This window comes from Chiloscyllium plagiosum, unplaced genomic scaffold (assembly GCF_037043375.1).
Source record: "Chiloscyllium plagiosum isolate Xiang-an unplaced genomic scaffold, Cpla_swu_hap1 HiC_scaffold_25, whole genome shotgun sequence".
Classification (NCBI taxonomy): domain Eukaryota; kingdom Metazoa; phylum Chordata; class Chondrichthyes; order Orectolobiformes; family Hemiscylliidae; genus Chiloscyllium; species Chiloscyllium plagiosum.
This window is the reverse complement of record NW_028270163.1, coordinates 39,412,454-39,433,352: the sequence shown is the minus strand read 5'-3', so window position 1 is coordinate 39,433,352 and position 20,899 is coordinate 39,412,454. Positions and strand designations below refer to the sequence as shown.

Genomic DNA, 20,899 nt, shown 5'->3' with positions numbered 1-20,899 from the left:
CAACCATGTTTCTCACAGACCCAAAAAATAACATAAACAAATATAACCTTATTTTTTCAACTATCTCCTGTTTATTGGTACTGGCTCTCCCTGGCAAAGCTAGCACAAGGCACGAACCACATTGAAAACTAATGTAAATGACATTATCAGATCTCAATTTCTGAAGCTTAATGAAGTCTGGCATGAAATGTTGACAGCAGCCAGTTAAAATTCAGGGGCTATGCATAATGTAGTGAGGAATAAGAGTTGTGCTGCCATTTGTGGAATCTCTTTCCAGGTACAGACAGTTCAAATCGTAAGATTTTACTAAATCAGGAGGAGGTCATTTGACATTTCATGTTTGTTTAAGAAAGCTTCTGGCAGGCCTATTTGCCAGACCTTGCTTACGTCCTTTAAAGTTTACATTTTGAATTATTTATTTAAAAATGAACACAGATTACTCCCCGTCTCGAGTAAGGCACTGCAGATCTTAACACTTGTCTGCTTTCTAAAAATCCCCATTTCTCTCCCTTCGTCTTTGTCTTGATGGTAACATTTATACCTACTTTAGTTCCTGTTTACTGGCTGTGAGAATGGAATCCATAATCTGATCCCAACAATGCAGTTTTTGTTGATTTCTTCATGGCTTTTAGCCATGGTAGAAATAAAAATGTTGCACAAGTAGAATAATACAATCAATTCTGAAAACCTCCCGCACACTCTCATATCTACCTCACAGTCAAGAACTTTCCTTCAGTAAAATAACTCAATCATTTATGTAGATAATATCCATCAATACATTTCACATTGCCACTACAATTTGAAATAAGATTAAACTAGTACATATGTATTATAGATGCTCACATACAATTTTCTCTTGGGTCACACACCCGTAAGGGCATACATGCATTGACTGTACCACATGCAGGTACACATATGAGACTTATCACATACAAAGAGGCATGTTTTAATAAGTTTTAAAACATTGTACTGCAACAAAACAAAATCAGACATATTTAGAAACGCCAATACCCAAAGCCTTGTTAAATCCACCTACAGAGTCAGCACAACATTTTCATCTTAAGAAGCAAAGAAGGAAAAAGACTGTAGACAAAACAAAGGATTCCACTTTTAAAACCTTTTTCAAAACACAAATATTTTCATAAATGAATTCATTCAAAGCATTTTAAAAAATCACACATGCATAGACATACACCATGCTTTTTACCTTTTAAATAATGATCCTCTTTAGCAAATTCAATCATGCAGAATAATGCCAGAATTCAAAGCCTCTTGTAAACACTGCTGAGAATCTAAAGCACCCACACAGTGCTGTTAGCCTATCTGTTGCATTTCAGTCAGGTTTTTGTAATTATATTATGCATTGAACCATGCTTGAGGTTGCTTACAAAGCAGTTGCTGAGCTTTTATTTATGTCTTAATCTAGAGCTAAGAGGTAAATGGAAATAATGATTTTTTTAGACCAAAAGAAACTCAGAACAATTTGTCTTGTTGTGTTTAAAATATGTACATTTATAAAATGATTTTATGTTGCCATGAAATGTAAACTAATCCATTCATATCCAAATTTCAGTATAGTCAAGCATTCTCATTTTTAATTTGAGTGGATCGTTTCCTACAGTTTACCTGAGGGTGAAATTTCTTTGGAGGTTCTCCTGCTCTTCTGCTAAAATGTTTCCAAAAGATTGAGGTAACCTTAAAGAAATGGGACTATGGGATATTCCTTAAAGGTGATGCCAGAACTTATGCCCAAGTTAAAATAGAACATGAGGAGAACTCCCAAAGAACATCTTTCCTCCAGATTTAAAACATCATTCCCGATCAGTTTGCACTGATTTTCAAGATTTTGTATCTCAAAAGAATTTCTGGAAATTTAGCAACCTTTGGGAGGCATGAAATTTAATTCCTTACAAATCTACTATTTCTGCTTCCTAATCTTGAAATTTATAGTGGGGGATGAATGTGACAAATTTTTCATGACAGCAGATATATTTTGATCTCGAAATAAGAATATCTATATTTATGAAGCACCATTAAAACAGAAAAATATTCCAAAGCACTTCACAGGGGTGAAATCTCACAGATATCTATAAGACAAAGAATGATATATTAGGAGAGATAACCAAAAACCAGTTAAGCAAATCTAATGGATGGTCTTCAATGAGAAGAAAATGGTAGAAATGTTTAATATGGAAAATGTGGCACTTGGAACCCAGACGTAATGTCAACAGTGAGATGCGGGATACACAACAGGGCCATAAGATGTAGGAGTAGACATAGGCCATTCAGCCCATTGAAACTGCCAATGACATCATGACTAATTTGATAATCCTCAATTCCACTTTCCTGCCTTATCCCTATAACCATGGGAACAATGTCAGTGGAATGGAAAACTGTTTTAAGTGAAGTCTTTTAGTTGAATTGTGCCAACTTTGGATCTCCTTTACCTTCATGGGAAGTCGTGAATGTCACAACCTCTTTGGTGAACTGTAAACTAATACCACACCAAAATAATGATGCCATGCTGGAAGCAATGGGAAAACAATTTAATAATTAAAGCAACAGTCAAAAGATATTTTTCATTATTGTTTGTAGATGTTGAAGGTTTGCAATTAAATGGAACTGTTGGTAATGTTAAGATACATCTGATTTGTTGTCCAGAACAACAGCTCAGTTTTATTTGGCAACAATTTCAAGTCTGTCAAATAGAATTTGATCTTGTTCCACGACAGCACAGATTCTCAAATTGAGATTCTATGAGCACCAGAGGCTTGCAAACAAGTCTACAAGGCTATCCGTTTACTTTGGCTACGCCTTCTGTTTACTTACTGGCATTGACTACTGTTACTAAAATCTCTTTGCAATGACTATTTGAACGAAAGGATACAAATAAGAATGATAACATTTGTTTTCCTTAGAGTAGTTGGCAGGATTGTTAGCACATTGGGTTTCCCAACTGTGCCAATATTTAGACGAAGTTCCCAAACTGAGAAGACATCATTCTGTTATCAAAAAAGAAATAAATTACTGAGGAACAAAATATTTAAATAGCGATAATAATCACCTCTTGAAGAACTGTGAATTCTATTTTCCATATTCCTCAGTTATATTTAAGTTATCTCTGAACCCAATTTTATGCACAAATAAACTCCCGGTTGCCTGTTTTTGCCTGGCAAAATGCAGTAACCATTAGACATTATGACATTATTTTAACATAAGAAGAGAGAGAAGAGCATGAGTAAGCCATACAAGCCCCTCAAAACTGCTCTACCATTATGACTGATCTTGTAGCTCAGTTCCAACTTCCTGCACTGTCTCTATGTCTCTTAATTCTTCTTTCTGTATTTAAAAAAAATTGATCTCTGCTTTGAACATTACCAATGTCTGAGTATCACCAGCTCCCATGCGTAGAGCATTCCAGAGTTTCACCAAGTGAAATCAAGTTCTCTTCATCTCAGCTTCAAGTGACTAATTCCAATTCTGAGACTCTTGCATCCTTAATTTTAGACCCCACACCCCAGCCACTGCACCATCTCAACAACATCCCCTCACAACATCTACACCATCAAACCCATTAAGAATTTTATATGTCCCAATGAGATTATGTCTAATTCTTCTAAATACTTGTGAAGATAGGCTTGGTCTAATCAATATATCCTTAGAGGTCAATTCTTTCATCCCAGGAACCAGTTCTACATGCACATCCTCTAAACAAAGCACATTCTGAATTAGGAGGCCATAATCCTTGATGTGTGAATTTCACTAAGTGTACTTCCAGCTAGACTTCTTTGCAATCTCTTTGCATTGTAGGCTGACGTACTTTGATTTCCCAATTGTGTACTGTTCCTGTATGCCAAACCTCTGTGATGCATGACTGTGCAAACATTTCCCTGCCTCTCTTATCTAGAAAAGATCAGTATTCTGTTTTTGACTGTCTGATCAAAGTTGATTACTTCACAATTCTTCACATTCCATCTGGCTCATTCTTGTCTACTTACTTCATACATATAAATATTTTTGCATCTTCATTGCGTCTTCCTAATTGCATACTTTCAGGGGTAACTTTATGTTGTTCTCAAGATCAGACATATTGTACTCAATTACCTCATCTAACTCATTGTTACGTATTATCAATAGCTGAGGCAGAAACCCGATGCTTTTCAAACTCTACTTTGTTCCTTGATAGATGGGGGCAAAGAGTATATAAATTCTAGTGAAGTTACATTATGATGGATACATCTAATGGACCCAGTGAATGCATGTTAGTGAAGAAGGCAAATAGTATGTTAGCCTTCAAAGCAAGAAGATATAAGTACAGAAGCTTGCTGCAATTCTATAGGCCTTGGAGTATTGTGTGCAGTTTTGGTTTCCTTATCTGAGGAAGGACATTTTGGCTATGAAAGGAATGCAATGAAGGCTGACAGACTGATTGCTGAGATGCCAGGACTGATGTATAAAGAGAAAATGAATCAGTTAGGGTTATATTTATTGGTGTTTAAATGTATTGTTGAGGGGTGGGGTGGAGTTGGTGTTTGGATTGGGGGGTGCTTGTGGATCTCATAGAAACCTGGAAAATTTAGATAGCTGGGTCTCTGGAATAACAGTCCAGCAATAATACCAATAGGCTGTCACCTCCCCATGTGCTATAGGAGGACCTAAGGAAAGAATTATCTTTGAATTTTCTTTCAGTTACAATGAATAGAATTCGTACTTTCTCATATTAAAGTTTCCAAATTGGCCCAATGGAGATTGAACAAACAAATTGATATTTTGAAGATTACTGCACTTAAGGCTTTTTTTCACTCTCATATTTGCTTAACAAAGGTATTTTTTGCAAAAATGACTACTAGCACTGGGAGGAAAACTCTTAATGATTTTTCTGTGGTCTGGAACAATGCAGCTATTTGCAGACATACTCATTCCCTTTAAAGTATGAAATTTGATAGTTCTACAAAGAGTAATATTATCTCCAAGACTCTTGTGGCTCCAGTATATTCATTAGATGCTAGACAAAAGGATCTTTAATTCTGTGTGAAGTTTCCAGACTGGAGCCATTCAGCTCCCTCATCAGATTAAGCAAAAATTGTTAAGAAATCAAAGTGTACAGTATTTATGTGTATTACTGTGATTTATGTTCCTTAACGGTGCATTAGAGTTTCTTGACTGAAGTGTTGTAAATGGCACGACAAATATCGGTGTACAGGTAGAATTCAGCTGAATAGATGGGAACTTAAATGGCATTCAGCACGTACTTTTCATTAGACGGATTGAAATTCTACATTGAGAATGCCATTGTATTGAGGAATGCAATATAAATAAGGTATTGTTTTCTACTTGGAGTAACTAACTTCTACCATTAAAAAAAAAGTTGCTACTCTGAGTTTTACAAGTTAAGGAACTATGTAATGTAGTACTGAACTGTACAGTCAGGAGTAGCACAGGGTAGGAGCATTAGCAAAGGCATCAACTAGTCAGGCTTATGTAAATGTCTCAAGCTGAGTAGTTTTTACTTATTACCGGAATTATTATTCTAATCTAAGCATAGAATCCCTACTGCAAATAGAGGCCATTCGCCCATTGAATCTGCTCTGACCTAGTAATCCCATGTTTATTATAGTTAACACACCCACCTTACACACTACAGGGTAGTTTAGCATGACCAATTCACCTAACCTGCATATCTTTGGACTGTAGGAGGAAACCACATCACCCAGAGGAAACCCACACAGGCACAGAGAGACAGTTGGCCAAAGCTGGAATTGAACCCAGGTCCCTGGCACAGTGAAGCAGCAGTGCTGACCACTGTATTGTCTCATCCCACCATCACTTGTCTGATTGGCTGTCAGCTACAAGAATGAAGGTGCAGAGAATACCCATCTTAAAGACCAAATCAGAAAAGGGCATGTGCAGACCAAAATGGTAGATCAAGTACTGGGCCAGCTCTGGTTGTTATTTGACTCCACATTCCTCCCATTCTACACGCTGCTAGTGTACACCGCCTGCTCCTATCGGTCATGGTGTGTTGTGCAGGCTGCACTGGGAATGGCTGGCAGTATTCCTACCAACCTGAAGTCTTTAGCACAGAATTATTATAATGTGGAATAAGATGCCATTTGTGCTGGGTCCTCTACTTTTTGTCAGTTGCATAAATGATTTGGATGCGAGTATAAGAGGTACAGTTAGTAAGTTTGCAGATGACACCAAAATTGGAGGTGTAGTGGACAGCGAAGAGGGTTACCTCAGATTACAACAGGATCGGGACCAGATGGGCCAATGGGCTGAGAAGTGGCCGATGGAGTTTAATTCAGATAAATGCAAGGTGCTGCATTTTGGGAAAGCAAATCTTAGCAGGACTTATACACTTAATGGTAAGGTCCTAGGGAGTGTTGCTAAACAAAGAGACCTTGGAGTGTAGGTTCATAGCTCCTTGAAAGTGGAGATAGGATAGTGAAGAAGGCGTTTGGTATGCTTTCCTTTATTGGTCAGAGTATTGAGTACAGGAGTTGGGAGGTCATGTTGCAGCTGTACAGGACATTGGTTAGGCCACTGTTGGAATATTGCGTGCAATTCTGGTCTCCTTCCTATCGGAAAGATGTTGTGAAACTTGAAAGGGTTCAGAAAAGATCTACAAGGATGTTGCCAGGGTTGGAGGATTTGAGCTATAGGGAGAGGCTGAACAGGCTGGGGCTGATTTCCCTGGAGCGTCGGAGGCTGAGGGCTGACTTTATAGAGGTTTACAAAATAATGAGGGGCATGGATAGGATAAATAGGCAAAGTCTTTTCCCTGGGGTGGGGGAGTCCAGAGCTAGAGGGCATAGGTTTAGGGTGAGAAGAGGAAGATATGAAAGAGAACTAAGGGGCAACCTTTTCACGCAGAGGGTAGTACGTGTATGAAATGAGCTGCCAGAGGATGTGGTGGAGACTGGTACAATTGCAACATTTAAGAGGCATTTGGATGAATAGGAAGGGTTTGGAGAGATATGGACTGGGTGCTGGCAGGTGGGACTAGATTGACTAGATTGATATCTAGTCAGCATGGACAGGTGGACCGAAGGGTCTGTTTCCATGCTGTACATTTATATGATTCTATGACTCTATGACTGATTATATCTGCACCAAATTCTGAGCATGTTAACTTAGTCCTAATCATCTGTCTTTTCCACATAATCCTCCACATTATTTCAATGTAAATAAACATCCAATGTTGAATCCCTTATTTGTGCCTTCCTCTGTCGCACTTCATGACAGTGTATTCCAGACACTAACTACTCATTCAGTGAGAAAAGGTTTTCTTCACCTGGCATTTGCTTCTTTTGTAAAACACTTTAAAACTGTGCTCTTTGGATCTTGACCCATTTATGGATGGGAACAGTTTCTCCCTAACCACTCGACCCAGACCCATCACATTTTTGAAAACTTCCCTCAAATGTCTATTTAGCTTTTTCCTCTTTAAGGAAAATAGTTCCAGCTTCTCAAATAAAGATTTAAAATAATGAAGGGTTTGGACAGTATACACTTAGACCACTAATTCCAAATGGATAGGTTAGGGAGCATTAGGAATTTACAGATTATAAAAGGGCAGAATTAGCACGATTGCTAATCTGTTCAATATTTTCCACAGAATAATGGATCAGTGCAAAACGTTGCTGGCTTGAGCACCGATTGCCGGTTTGCTTCGTTTGTTGCATTTCTTCCAAAGCTGAAGATTTATCACACAGGAACAGTCAATTTTAGTTTAACTGTTCTATTCTGGTATGAGTATTCCACACAGACCTCCTGGCATTCTTCTTCCTATACCCTCATCAATGTAACCTAATCCTTTCACCATCATGTGAATTGAATTGAATTAGATTTGTTGTCACATGTACTCATATCAGTACAGTGAAGTGTTTACACATTGCCATCTCAGGTGCAGAATATTAGGTACAATGATAACAAAACACAAACAGTACAATTTTCTAAAAAAAAACTACAGGCACTACAATCCTGGGCAAAGGGTAAATGTCAGTCAACTTTGCAAACACCAAAGTAATGTCGGAGAAAATCTTCCCGCGTTCTCAACAGATGGCGTGCCTCATGATGGGATCACAAACTACAAAGACACACAAAAAAAGCCCGCAAAATGAGGTGATACAATAATTAGAAAAATGTTGCATAAAAAGTCATTTCTTTCTTCCTAATTTTTTTTTGCAACAAAATAAGTGGTATCTAAGCTTTCTTGGACTTGGACTTGATGCTTGTTTTGCCTTTCTTGCTCTTGCTCCTGTCTTTGCTGGAGGAACCCAGGCAACTATTCCTGCTACCTGCTTTCTTGCTGGAAGCACCTTTCTTGTGAGTTTTCTTCACTGCGCTGCTGCTGCTGGCTAAGGTTAAGGCCGAAGATTTCTTCTTCTTGGTCACTCGCCCAGCTTCACCTTTCTTGGTGATCTTGAAGGAGCCGTTCACCCCTTTGCCCTTCACTTGCTTGAGGGTGCCACTGAGGACATTGTGCAACCTGGCTTTCAGGTTGGCAGGAATACTGCCAGCCATTCCCAGTGCAGCCTACACAGCACACCATGACCGATAGGAGCAGGCGGCGTACACTAGCAGCGTGTAGAATGGGAGGAATGTGGAGTGAAATAACAACCAGAGCTGGCCCAGTACTTGATCTACATTTTGATCTGCACATGCCCTTTTCTGGTTTGGTCTTAAAGGGCATTGTGCAGTTAAGTGTGACCTGGCACTTGTTGAAGCATTTCCTTATAAATGGTGGCCAGTGAGGAGCCATTGTGGGCACCCACCCTAGAATTGATTAATTTGATTTATTGTCACGTGTACTGAGGGACAGCGAAAATCTTTGTTTGCATGTAGTACAGGCAGATCATAGTAAGCAAGGACGTACGGATCATAAGTTGAAAAAAATTTTTACAGAGTGAGGCATGCAGGTTACAGTGCGCAGGATGTGTGTGAGATAAAATTAATATTAACAAGATCAACATTGGTAGACGTTAGAGAATCCATTCATCGGTCTAACAATGGCAGGGAAGAAGGTGTTCTTGAACCTGATGGTGCATATGTTCAAGCTTCTGTACCTTCTGCCTGTTCAAAGAGATTGTACGACACCATTACCGGGGTGGGATAGGTCTTTGATGGTGTTGACAGTATTTCTGTGGCAACGAGGTGTGTAAATGGAGTCCATTGATATGAGATTCGCTTCTGTGATGGTTTGGGTTATGCACACAACCTTCTGTTGTTTCTTATGGGCTTAGGCAGAGCATTTGCTGTACCAGCCTGTAATGCATCCGGCCAGTATGCATCTGTAAAAGTTGGTGTGGATCCTTATGGACATGCCAAATTTACTGAGCAGCGTGAGGAAGAAGAGGCATTGTTGTGCCTTGACTATTGCATTTACATGGGAAGTCCAGGACCAGTTGGCAGTTATTGTCACTCCTAGGAATTTGATGCTCTCAACTCTCAACTGCCATACCATTGATGGAGATGGGTGGCGTTTTCTTCACTGTTTGTCCAACTTCCTCTTAAATACATCTGTGCTAGTCTCCTCAACTACTCTTTATGGTAGAGTGTTTCTAACTACAGTGCTTTCGACGTACACATTTTTCCTACGTTCTCTATTAAATTTATTAGGACTTTTATATTTACAGCCCCTTGTCCGGTGCCCCCTCATGTAGAAATGCCTTCTCTGCATCTCCCCAGCCAGTCCCCCATTAACAAAATACAGCCTCAATGTGAACTCTTGGACTGGTTTCAATTACCTGAAAGAGTCAGAGATGAATTTTACAGATTATTTTATTTTATAGAATTGGCCTGGGCATTTAAGCTATTTTCTCACTTATCCCAGGATACTCTAATTGCACAGGGCATATTCATATCCTGTGGCATAGGGCATCACAACTCCACAAGACAGGCTAGAGAGAGCAGAAGGTCTTTTCCTGTCTGTCATTTACATATGCTTGAAAAATCAAATTATTCAAATATATTGATATCATGGCCAGGAGGAATAGTGATAGTGTTGATTTAAACTAAATTCATTAATGCCAGAAACCACCATAATCCACATGAAAAACATAGAAACATAGAAAATAGGTGCAGGAGTAGGCCATTCAGCCCTTTGACCTTGTACCACTGTTCAATATGATCATGGCTGACTCTGCAATTTCAGTATCCCATTCCCACTTTCTCTCCATACTCCCTTGATCCCTTTAGTTACAAGGGCCATGTCCAGCTCCCTTGAATATATCTAATGAACTGGCCCCAACAGCTTTCTGTGGTAGATAATTCCACAGGTTCACAACTCTCTCTGAGAGAAGAAATTCTTCCTCATCTCAGTCCTCAGATCGCAACTTATCACACATGCAACTCAGGTTAGCAAGGAAACAGAAGCACAAGTGCGTGCCAAGCCTCATCTTTAGAATTGCTTTGAGCTGCAGATGCTACTTGGACAACTTGGTGGAGAATGTAAATATGGGTCCCCTGGATTTTGCCCGGCTCAAATGTCTACTATGGCACACAGCTGAGATGGAGAGAGGAAGGTCATGGGCGGGGGGGGGGGGGGGGGGGGGGGGGGGGAGGGCGAAGGTGGAGACAGCAGTGGTTGAGGTATTATTGTAGAAGAAGGAACAGCATTCCCACAGGCTTGATATTAAACAAATTAAAAATAAATCAACAACAATTTTTTCCAAAGTCTTGTTTGATGATAGCTGGCTGGGCTGTGGTCAAGCCATGTGAACTCTGGACTTCTTTATTTTAGTTAGTTTTGGGAGTGGGACCAGGAAATGTACACCAGAGCCTTTTTTTCAGTTGCCCAGGTCTAATTCCCTTCATTAAACATTACAAGAGACCATTTTACACTCATAAAATGGATGCAACAATATCCTTTTATCTTTACAGATGGTATCTCACTGCGACAATAAGTCTCTTTCTCCACATGGTATAATGTTAAGGGGTACATCGAGTGCATTGATTGTCTTTAAACAAAAGAAGCAAAATGTGACCAAAAATTAATCCACGGGTGAGTCATTCTAACAATGAATTGAAAATAGCTGAGCAACTGTATTTTCTGCAGTCATTAAAGCTATCCAGAAATACAAAAATTCCAATGCTTCAGAATTGAACCAACCTTCAGATCATTTCCCTTGACAAGATAATATGACATTTCAATCGAGTTGGTTCCTCCGTGAAGGAATTCTATAATTAACTTACAATTATTATTCATGCAAAACATCACTTACCTAAAGCCAAACTCACAAATTTTAAACCTTGTTCAAGGCTGTGGAACAGTATCTCAAAATTATGAGAGCATGAAAGCCTTTGAGATGTGGAACATTCGAACAGCTAAATTGATTTTTTTGAAATGTTTGGTGTTATCCCTTTTGTAAGTTCTCATTTCTTAATTTGAAAGAACACAAGCTATTGGTCCATATTTTATGCCAGTAATAGCAGTGAAACGATCAGTGTTTGCTGTCATCATTCTTCTGAAGGGCACAGCAACTTCAGGAGTTCTGACATGCACAGGATAATGTGCTGCCCTGGAAACTGCTGTCAGTGAACCCATGCTTCTCCAAAGGTCCCGCAATCTGAAATCAATTAGACATCTTTAAACGGTTGAGAATTTCCACCCTTCCACTCATACAATGGAATTTTTTACCTCCCTCTTGACTGGTTTGGAGCTGTGGGCATTTAATCAGGTTGGGGGTGGGGTGGGGGGGCAATATGTGGGTGGACATGGATGTTGCCCAATTCAGTCTGTGGGACAAGGCTCATGGACAGTCTGGGCTTATGCCCAAAATGTTGATTCACCTGCTCCCTGGATGCTACCTGACCTGCTGTGCTTTTCCAACGCCACACTCTCAACAGTCTTCCCATCCGAATGCTAATTAAGATTCTTAAGTGTGTAACTAATTCCAACTTAAGGGCCTGATCCTGCTGATGCTGGCATTTAATATGTGTCCCTCTGCACAAGACTTGCTCAAAGACACTCAAGGGACCCTCCATCAGAAAAGCTACTTAGAATAGAATCGTTACAGTGTGGAAACAGGCCTTTTGGCCCTACAAGTCCACATCAACCCTCTGAAGGGCAACCCACCAGCCCATTCCCCCTACCCTATATTTACCCCTGACTAATGCATCTAACCTACACATGCCTGAACACTATAGACTATTTAGCATGGCCAATTCACCTACCCTGCACATCTTTGCATTGTGGGAGGAAACTGAAGCACCCAGAGGGAACCCATGCAGACACAGGGAGAATGTGCAAACTCCACCCAGATAGTCGCTCAAGGCTGGAATTGAACCTGGGTCCATGGTGCTGTGAGGCAGCAGTGCTAACCACTGAGCCACCGTGCCACCCCCACTTCTCTGTCACTTGTTCTGAATCTTCTTGACTCCCACTGCACCATGCCCCTCCTTCCCCACCCCAATCTGCAAACCCCATCTCACCCTCACACACCTGTGGCCTGGGCCTCTGGTTGATTCTTGGCCAGAAGGGGATGTATTACAGGAAACAGCCACTGCTGCCAGAGGCCCTAATGAGCAATGAGAGCTGGCAGCTTCTGATTGGCTGGCAGCAGAGTGGCGGGAATTCAGATCCAGAGTTCTAAATCTTGGAAAGGACCAAAACTGACCAGTTAAACGTACCTGATGACACTATCCTGGAATGGCTTGCTGAACAGAGGCTCTCCCACCTATCATTCTCCAGCTGGTAGCAACACAACCATTACCAACATTAAACTTTGCCTGTGTCCTTTCTTTTATTTATTCAAGGAATGTGGGAGTCACGGGCTGTACCAACATTTGTTGCACACGTAGTGGCCCTTAAGAAGATGGTGATGGTGAGTGGCCTTTATGAACTTCTGCAATCCATTTTCTCTAGGTCAACCCACAAGGCCACCAGGGGAAGAGTTTTAGGATTTTGACCCAGCGACAGTGAAGGAATGGTGATATATATATTTCCAAGTCAGAATGGTGAGTAGCTGGAGGGAAATTTGCAGGTGGTGGTATTCCCATGTATCTGTTGTCCTTGTCCTTCTAGATGGAAGAAGTCATGGATTTGGAAGGTGCTTTCAAGGAAATTTGTTGAACTCCTGTATTGCATTTTGTAGATACTAGGATTAATTCTTCCTGTTGGAAAGTGGCGAGCTTGTGGAATTCCCTGCTAGGCCAAAACTTTGAATGTTTTCAAGAAGGTGTTAGATATACTTTAAAGCTAAACAGATTAATATGTATAGGGAGAAAGTGGGAATAGGGTACTGAGTGGAATGATCAGCCATGATCATATTGAATGGAGCAGCAGGCATAAAGGGCTGAATGGCTGACATTTTGCTCCTATTTTCTATGTTGCTGTGCAGATGGTACAAACTGTTCCTATTGAGCATCATAGGTGGAGGAACAGAATGTTTGTGCTAGTGGTGCCAATTAGGTGGGCTTTGTTTTTGTCCTGGATGGTTCAAGTCTTTTGAGTGTTGTTGGAGCTTCACTCATCAGGCAAGTGAGTAGTATTCCATTAGTCACTTGACATCTGCCTTGTAGTTGGTGGATGGGCTTTGGGAAATAAGGAAAGTTACAGACTACACCTTTCATCGCCTTGGTACTTATACGATTAGTCCAGTTCGGTACCTAATCAATGGTAACCCCCAGGATGTTGATGGTGGAGGATACCATTGAATGGTGATGTCATTGATTGTCAAAGAACAATTGTTATTTGGCTTTAAGAGGTGTATTTCTTTCCTTTTTTCTTATGAAGACATGTTGAGTCAGAGGTGTGAAGCGGTCTACTTCAAGCCAATAAAGTAACCAGCTTGTGAGGTCTTGGGTTTTTTATGTTCGAACAATATAAGCAGCCTGAATGGGTGAGACCAAGCTCCCATAGAACCAAGATTTTAGTTTTAGCTTTCAGTAACTGTAGAGTTGGAAGCTACAATACATCTCTCCCTGTTCAACAAAACACTTGAGGTCTCTCTCTCTTTCTCAGAGTTTTTCTCTCATGCACAAGAGATTTGCATGTAAGATAATCTATTTTACTGAATTTGCCTTTGCCAACGGCGTGTTTATGAGCTGTTATTATGTTGGAACATAATAACATGTAGTTAGACAATATCATTCTGTTAAGTTTTCCAATAGAGTTAAGTTATTACAATCCTTCTTTCTTTTGTTTATATTTTAACCTGAGTGTATGAATAAAGTATGTTTTGCTTCAAGCCTGGTAGTTTGTCTAATCAAATTGCATCCGCAAGATAATGCTTAGCAATTGCCTTTAAAATAAGAACAAGTTAGGGTCTAGACTATCTCATTGACATGTTTTGAAGTAATATGGTTTGGTCCATAACAAACTGGGGTTCTTGTTGGAATATAAATCTCTAATTCCAGGTTGGGTTTAAAATGAGTGGAATCAAAGGAGTTGTGGGTGTTGGTGTTAAATTTGGTTAATTTAAACAGGATGTGCCTTGTGTAACAATGGCACTTTTAGTCACTAAGAGTTTCCTGGAGGTGGAAGAAGTCACTTTGGGTATTTTAAAGAAAGTCAGCAGATAAAACTTCCAGAATTGGCAAACAAGTTGAAGTTGGAATTGCCTGCATCTGTTAGGAAAGGGTAAATAATTATAGCAACAGCATAACATTTACAACTGCCAGGATTGCAATCAGAATCATTGGAAAAGTTAAATTTCAATTACAAGTGAAGCAGCATAAATTAGAGGCAATGAAAAGAGAAAAGGGAATGAAACAGTTTGAATTAAGTTATTAAAAAAAAGAAGAAAAACAAAAGGAAAGAATCGCCCTGGCAGAACAAAGAAAGGATGGCCCTAGTAGAGAAGAAAGGGATAAAGTGAAAGTCCATAACACAATAGTTAGATTCTTCTTTGTTGGAGATGGTTATTATCCAACACTTGTGGGGGAAAATGTTACTTGCCACTTAGCAACCCAAATCTATTCCAAGTCTTGCTGCACTCAGACATGGACTGCTTAAGTTTTGAAAGAGATGCAACCGATACTGAACATTGTGCAGCCAAAAGCAAACATTCCCACTTCTGACCTTATGATAGAGGGGTCGTTATTGATAAAACATCTGAAGATGTCATAAGACAGTTAAAAAAGCCATACCTATTCATTGTGAGAGAACTGAGATTTTATCCAAGTTCAGAATTGCTATTAAGTAGCCTTATTGGCACTGGTAGAGTATTTTTATATCTGTCGAACATAGTATTTCTCCATTAGATAACAAATCTCTTTATTTATTTATGCCATATTATGTTATGACTATTGGGGTAAAGAAATCAACCCCACAATTCCTGGAGTTGTCGCAAATGTGAAGGTTTCATCTGTCAAATTCAGGTTAACATAATGTGGACACCAGTTTTTTTTCTCTCAATTAAAGACAAAACAAACTATTTAACGTAATCAAACTGTTTTTAACCAATGGCAGAATGGAGACATATGAATTGCTAATCTATAACTCTAAAACTTAAACTCTACCCCTTTCGAAAAGTTCCCACACAAAAAATAAGATACACAAAGAGAAAAGACAAGACACAAATATTATGGGAGGGGAAGGTTTAAAACTCAGAGAGGCACACTTCTGGTGCCAATCCGGAGCACAAGTTCAATGAATTGTTTTCTTTTGAGTTCTTTTGATTCTGGGCTCTTTGCTGATGAGACAAGGTTCTGGGTATATAGTTTCTCAGTCTTCATTCACTCGTTGAGGATTTGCCCTTTGTCTCTGAAGGTGTTCTTTCCACTTTTCCTTTCAACAGGGGATTTGCAGAGAAATCAGCTTACAGAGAAATATGACAGAAAGCAATTAGATACAAAGGATTTTATTTTTCTTCCCCACAAGGGAGGGAAATATTTGATACTTTCTCTCTTCAAGTTAAATGTATTTGCTGCTTTGGCCATGAACCAATCAATTGGTTGTTACTATGCTCAGCTATCCTGAACCCACAATGTGTATCAATTGAAAAGCCAATCAAGAGACTGTCTCTAAACAAAACTGCCCTGAACACACACATGTAGTACAATTTTGCCTGGAATTCTCCCTCTCCCTTGTCCAACAAGGCAACATTGTACAGACAACTCACAGTGTTGTCCAGTACAGACACTTTCTTATACCACTTCGCTGATTTAAAGTAGTATCTTTTTCCATTTTTAGTCCACAGTCTAAAAAAAAGGCCCTTACATTTATTTGATATAAACAGATTGTTAGGATCATCCCATCCTTGAGGAAAATAACAAGAGAATGAAAGATTAATATAAAAATCTCTGTTGTAGCTGAACAATTATGGATTTGAGTGTTGCTAAAAATATTTATCAAATGCTGTTGAAATTTTTCATCGCACACTCTCCAGAGCAGATGCAAAGATGTGAAATTTAAAATGTTTAAAAAATTTGGATTACAGGAGAAAAGGTGCTGATTGGTTGACAATGTCAACTCTGACTGGTTGACACATTACCATGAAAAATACACCAGGAAATAATTGTCTTGCACGGCTTTAAATTTGTCTGTAAATGGCCAGAAGATCAGTACTCTTAACTTTAATCATTTAAACCATTCTAAATTTGGTGTAAGGGCGTACTAGCACATTTTTCATTGCTGAATAATCACATTAACCTAGAACACAATACAGCCTGATAGTTAAACCTTTGCCTTAAGATGTATCAGATGAGCTCAGCGCAACACCTAAGCAAATAGGTAAAGGGAAGAATAAAAGTAGCATAACTGCATTTAATTCCTCTAAAGACAAGATATGACATTCCATCAAGGACGTGACCTTAACACTCAGTAATTGGTTACATATTCGTATTTTTGTTAAATATTAATATACACTCTTTCTCTGCTGAAGGAGAAACATCTGATCATTAATTTAACTCGTGTACCATAACATTGGGCACATCTTGGAAGAAGCAACAGAGTAAGGTGGCAACATGAAAATTGCAGAAGGTAAAGGAAAAGCTGCTCTGACCACCCAAGAGCAGGGCAGAGAGAATATTTAAACTATGAGAATTCAAGGAATGCAAAGTTCATTCTGTTGCTCTCCAGTGAACCTATCTCATGTGGTTTGTACAAACACGTTGCATACTGGAATTATTCGTGGTAGACATCAATGAATAGATGAGACTGATTCTGATTTTGTTTTGTAATTTTAATTACCGTTAATACTAATTCTGGTGCTAGGAATGGTCTAATACTATGGTGCAAAAAGTATTTTCACAATCAAAAGCACCACTAATAACAAAGGTGAACTGTAATTGGCAAGCACTCTCAGCAATGTAATGTAAGGTTACTATTAGAATAAAACCTTTTTCTTGCCTGCAGCTTGAAGGAGGGAAGACTGTAAATTATTGCCAGGAATCTGAGAGCCAAACCCGATCACCTCGGATCACGTTATGAGTCATAAGTTGTTTTGTTACACAGGTTTCGGGACTTTTATCCATTTGAGAACAGAAATCTGTTCCACTCTAATTACTGTGTATTTCTACATAATTACAGAAAATATTTGGATGCATTATTTCGAGTACCTACCACTGACATATGGAGTGCCAGAAAGAAATAGAATCCGGCTGTTGGTATTTGAAGTGTTTCACAAGATAAATGTTGGTGTGTTTATGTTTCCCAAGTGCCTGGGCATTTGAATCTGGTGGCAATTTTGACATGGCAATTAGATTTCTTGTGTTGAACATTGTGGCTACCATCGCAAAAAAGATAGAACTCAGATCATTATTTAATGCAAAATCTTTAATATATTATTAGCAATTATTTCATGAATAGCTTTTGTTAATGAAGCAATTAACTATTCATTTATTGCTTTTATTTCTAAATTGCCCTTCATATTCGTTTTAGTGAAACAATTTAACATGAATTGCAATAAAATATCTCACCCAAAATACTGACATATCTTTCACTCTCTTAGATGCTCTCCTCTGTGATGTATTCCCATTGTCACACTTCATAATAAGTGATCTTTTTTTTGTTTCCTTCTCAAGTTACAGATAAAGTAATTATTATTATTAAAAGGCTACTCTGTGGGACTGTGTCAAAATACACATAGAGATCAGAAAAGAAACAAAGATATCACTAAGTTCAAAAGTCAAGTAAGCAATCTCCACGAGACTATGGAACATGGATTTCAAATCACTGCTGTCTCTTTTTGCTTTGCTTTGGAAACTCCAGATATTGTATCTAACTGGAGAAATCTGACATTGCACTAAAAGAATGTTAACACAGCCTGAGCAATTGTTCACTTGCAATTCTGAACTTAACATACTATCAAAACCCAATCGTATCTCATTCAATACAAAATGGAAACCTTCCAAGAGATTTTACAGTTAGACTAACAGAACAAAAATGGAGGCTCATAAATTCATACGATTTTCAAAAGATTTCCATCTGCAGGGACATCAACAGTACACAGTGTGAAGGAGCAGGGTTAGAATTACATGTACAGTATGTTGGATTTCTGCTTTTCATTGCACATGCACAGACAGCAGACTAAGTTACTGCCAATTTCACAGTTGTAATGATGGTGAGTGCTGTCAATTTGACTATCATTATGACTGCAAAACCCAGACAAACATAAAAGCTGCTAATAGACTTTAAAAAAGATTTAAATTAAATTTAGATTTTGCAATATTTGTATTTAGAAAACACCACAATGTGTTGGAATAATACTTCAATACAATTCAATATGCAACTATCTTATTGAAAGTCAGTTGTTCAACTCATTAAAATGGGAACAGGGTACTGACTTGGATGATCAACCATGATCATAATGAATGGTGGAGTTGACTTGAAGGGCCAAATGGCTTATTCCTACTCCTTTATGTTCTACATTTCTCAACATAGCGGCTATATTTCGCCAGCATAATCGTAAAACCAGGCATGGGATAATCTGTTTTCTGATTATGGATCTTGATGAGGAGACCAAGAAAACTTCCTTGTCTTCAGTTATACCATTCTTAATATTCATCAAAGCAGCCAAATAGTGCTTGTTTTAATTCCACATTGTGAGATCAGTAGATCCAATAGTGCAACACTCCTTAGTATTGTACTCCTTATTTGTGCTCCTATCTTACTGTATGGCCCCAAAACCTTGGTGCGGAGAAGTGAGAATGCTACCAATTCAACAGAGACATTGGAATAAAGGTTTCTTTGAACAGTATTGTTGCAAGTTATTTATTTATCATAAATTAAGGGAAGACATAAGGAAATAAAATGCATTAATCATTGGTAATGTTTATGTATAATCCTATTTTTTGCAGGATCTAATGCCCTTTGCACTGTTTTTGATAACAGCCTAACTTGTCAAACAAAAACTTTTTTTGTTACCTACATTGATTTTGAATGTTCTGTTAATTGTTAATATATCTTTATTTGAACTTAGCAACTGCAAGTCAACATCAAGCCGTATTCTGAGGAGGATAACTTTATTACCTTGGTTCATTGACTGTGACATATCTGAAAACATACAACCTAATTACAATTGTTATGTTTTCTAATATAAGAAGCTCCTTTAATAACATTAAGGAACTCCTGAATTAATAACACAAACTAATTGACAGCAATCTGCACACTTGTGTCAAATTAAACTTTTGGATTCGAACACTTCTATGATGAACAATGAATAAAATGGCTCATCTATTCATGCTTAACACATCTGCTGTGACACTTCCATGATCTGCTAACTCATTCATCTATACTCATCTGTTTATAGCGATGTACCAATAGAATCTGTTGTGTAATGACAAGATGGCAGCAGTAGAAAGATCCTAAATTGATCTTTTTAAAAAGCTATTTTGTCTTGACTAACTTTTTTCTATGAACACTTCTCTGGACTGACAAAATAGGGCTACCCCAGATTGCGTAATGCCTGTTGACTCCAATTTCTGTTAGGTTCTGATTAGCAGTAACCAGGGGACAAAGATTTACATCTTCGACATGGAGTAACACACTTCTTGCATTGTATAGACATTCCAGTGAAGATAACACAAAGCAACCTCAGACAAGATGTCTGTGTCTGGAGATTGAAACACATTATGACAGAGATAGCAGTAATAGCCACCACAATTAGCTGCGACATAACAAAATGGATTTTGATGAAGACCTTCAAACTCACCTCATTAACTAAAGCAACTCAACCTGAAATCCCAGTCATGTGACTGAAACTGTTGGGCTTTGATCAGCTTTCATTATACAGTTTTGACTCCTTTAGTCATTCTGCTTGTAACACCAGATGACAGTAGCTCCAGTCTTAGCAAATGGAAATTCCTATTTCTGGGAATAATCCTTGCTTTTTGCCTGAAAATGAACCAATTCCCTATTTACAATTGCTATGCCTTCAACTTTTTAAAGAAAAAAATCATTCACAGAATGTGGATATCACTAGCATTTATTATCCATCCCAACTGCATTTTGATTGCATCTGAACTGCAAAACAGACCTCTATGTATAGCCAACTGAATGAATCTCCAGTACACACTAAGGTATTGGACTCCCTTAATTCATATGAGCTAATGGCAATACATTTACTTTTAAGTCATTTGTAATTTGTAACTATTCTCCTTTCTATTCTCTTTCTTCCTTGGATAGCTATGCATTTCCCTGGGATTTTGCTGTTAATAAACATTACATTGCCTATCATGAATTTGTCATGAGTTTTTTTTTTACCAAAATGGACTTCACAAACAGGATTTTGAGAAACACACCACCACCCATTATAGAAGCTATAAACCACTTTTCTTATGTACAGAAGAGGGGAACCATAAAAATAATTCTGTTCACCTCTGCTTCTTGTCTGTGGACAATAGAAATAATAGATTGGAGTTTAGCAAAATTTGACTCAGTGCAATTATCAGGGAGTTCCACGGATGTTTTCTCTCTGTGAGCTCTAGTGAGTTCTTATGTATTTCTCTG

The 20,899-nt window shown here is 38.5% G+C and overlaps 1 protein-coding gene across 1 annotated transcript in view; it reads left to right on the top strand.

The window, feature by feature from the left end:
* LOC122562183 (anaphase-promoting complex subunit 11) overlaps positions 1–20,899 on the top strand; it is a 141,017-nt gene that overhangs the window by 82,265 nt on the left and 37,853 nt on the right. The gene's annotated exons all lie outside the window — the stretch shown is intronic.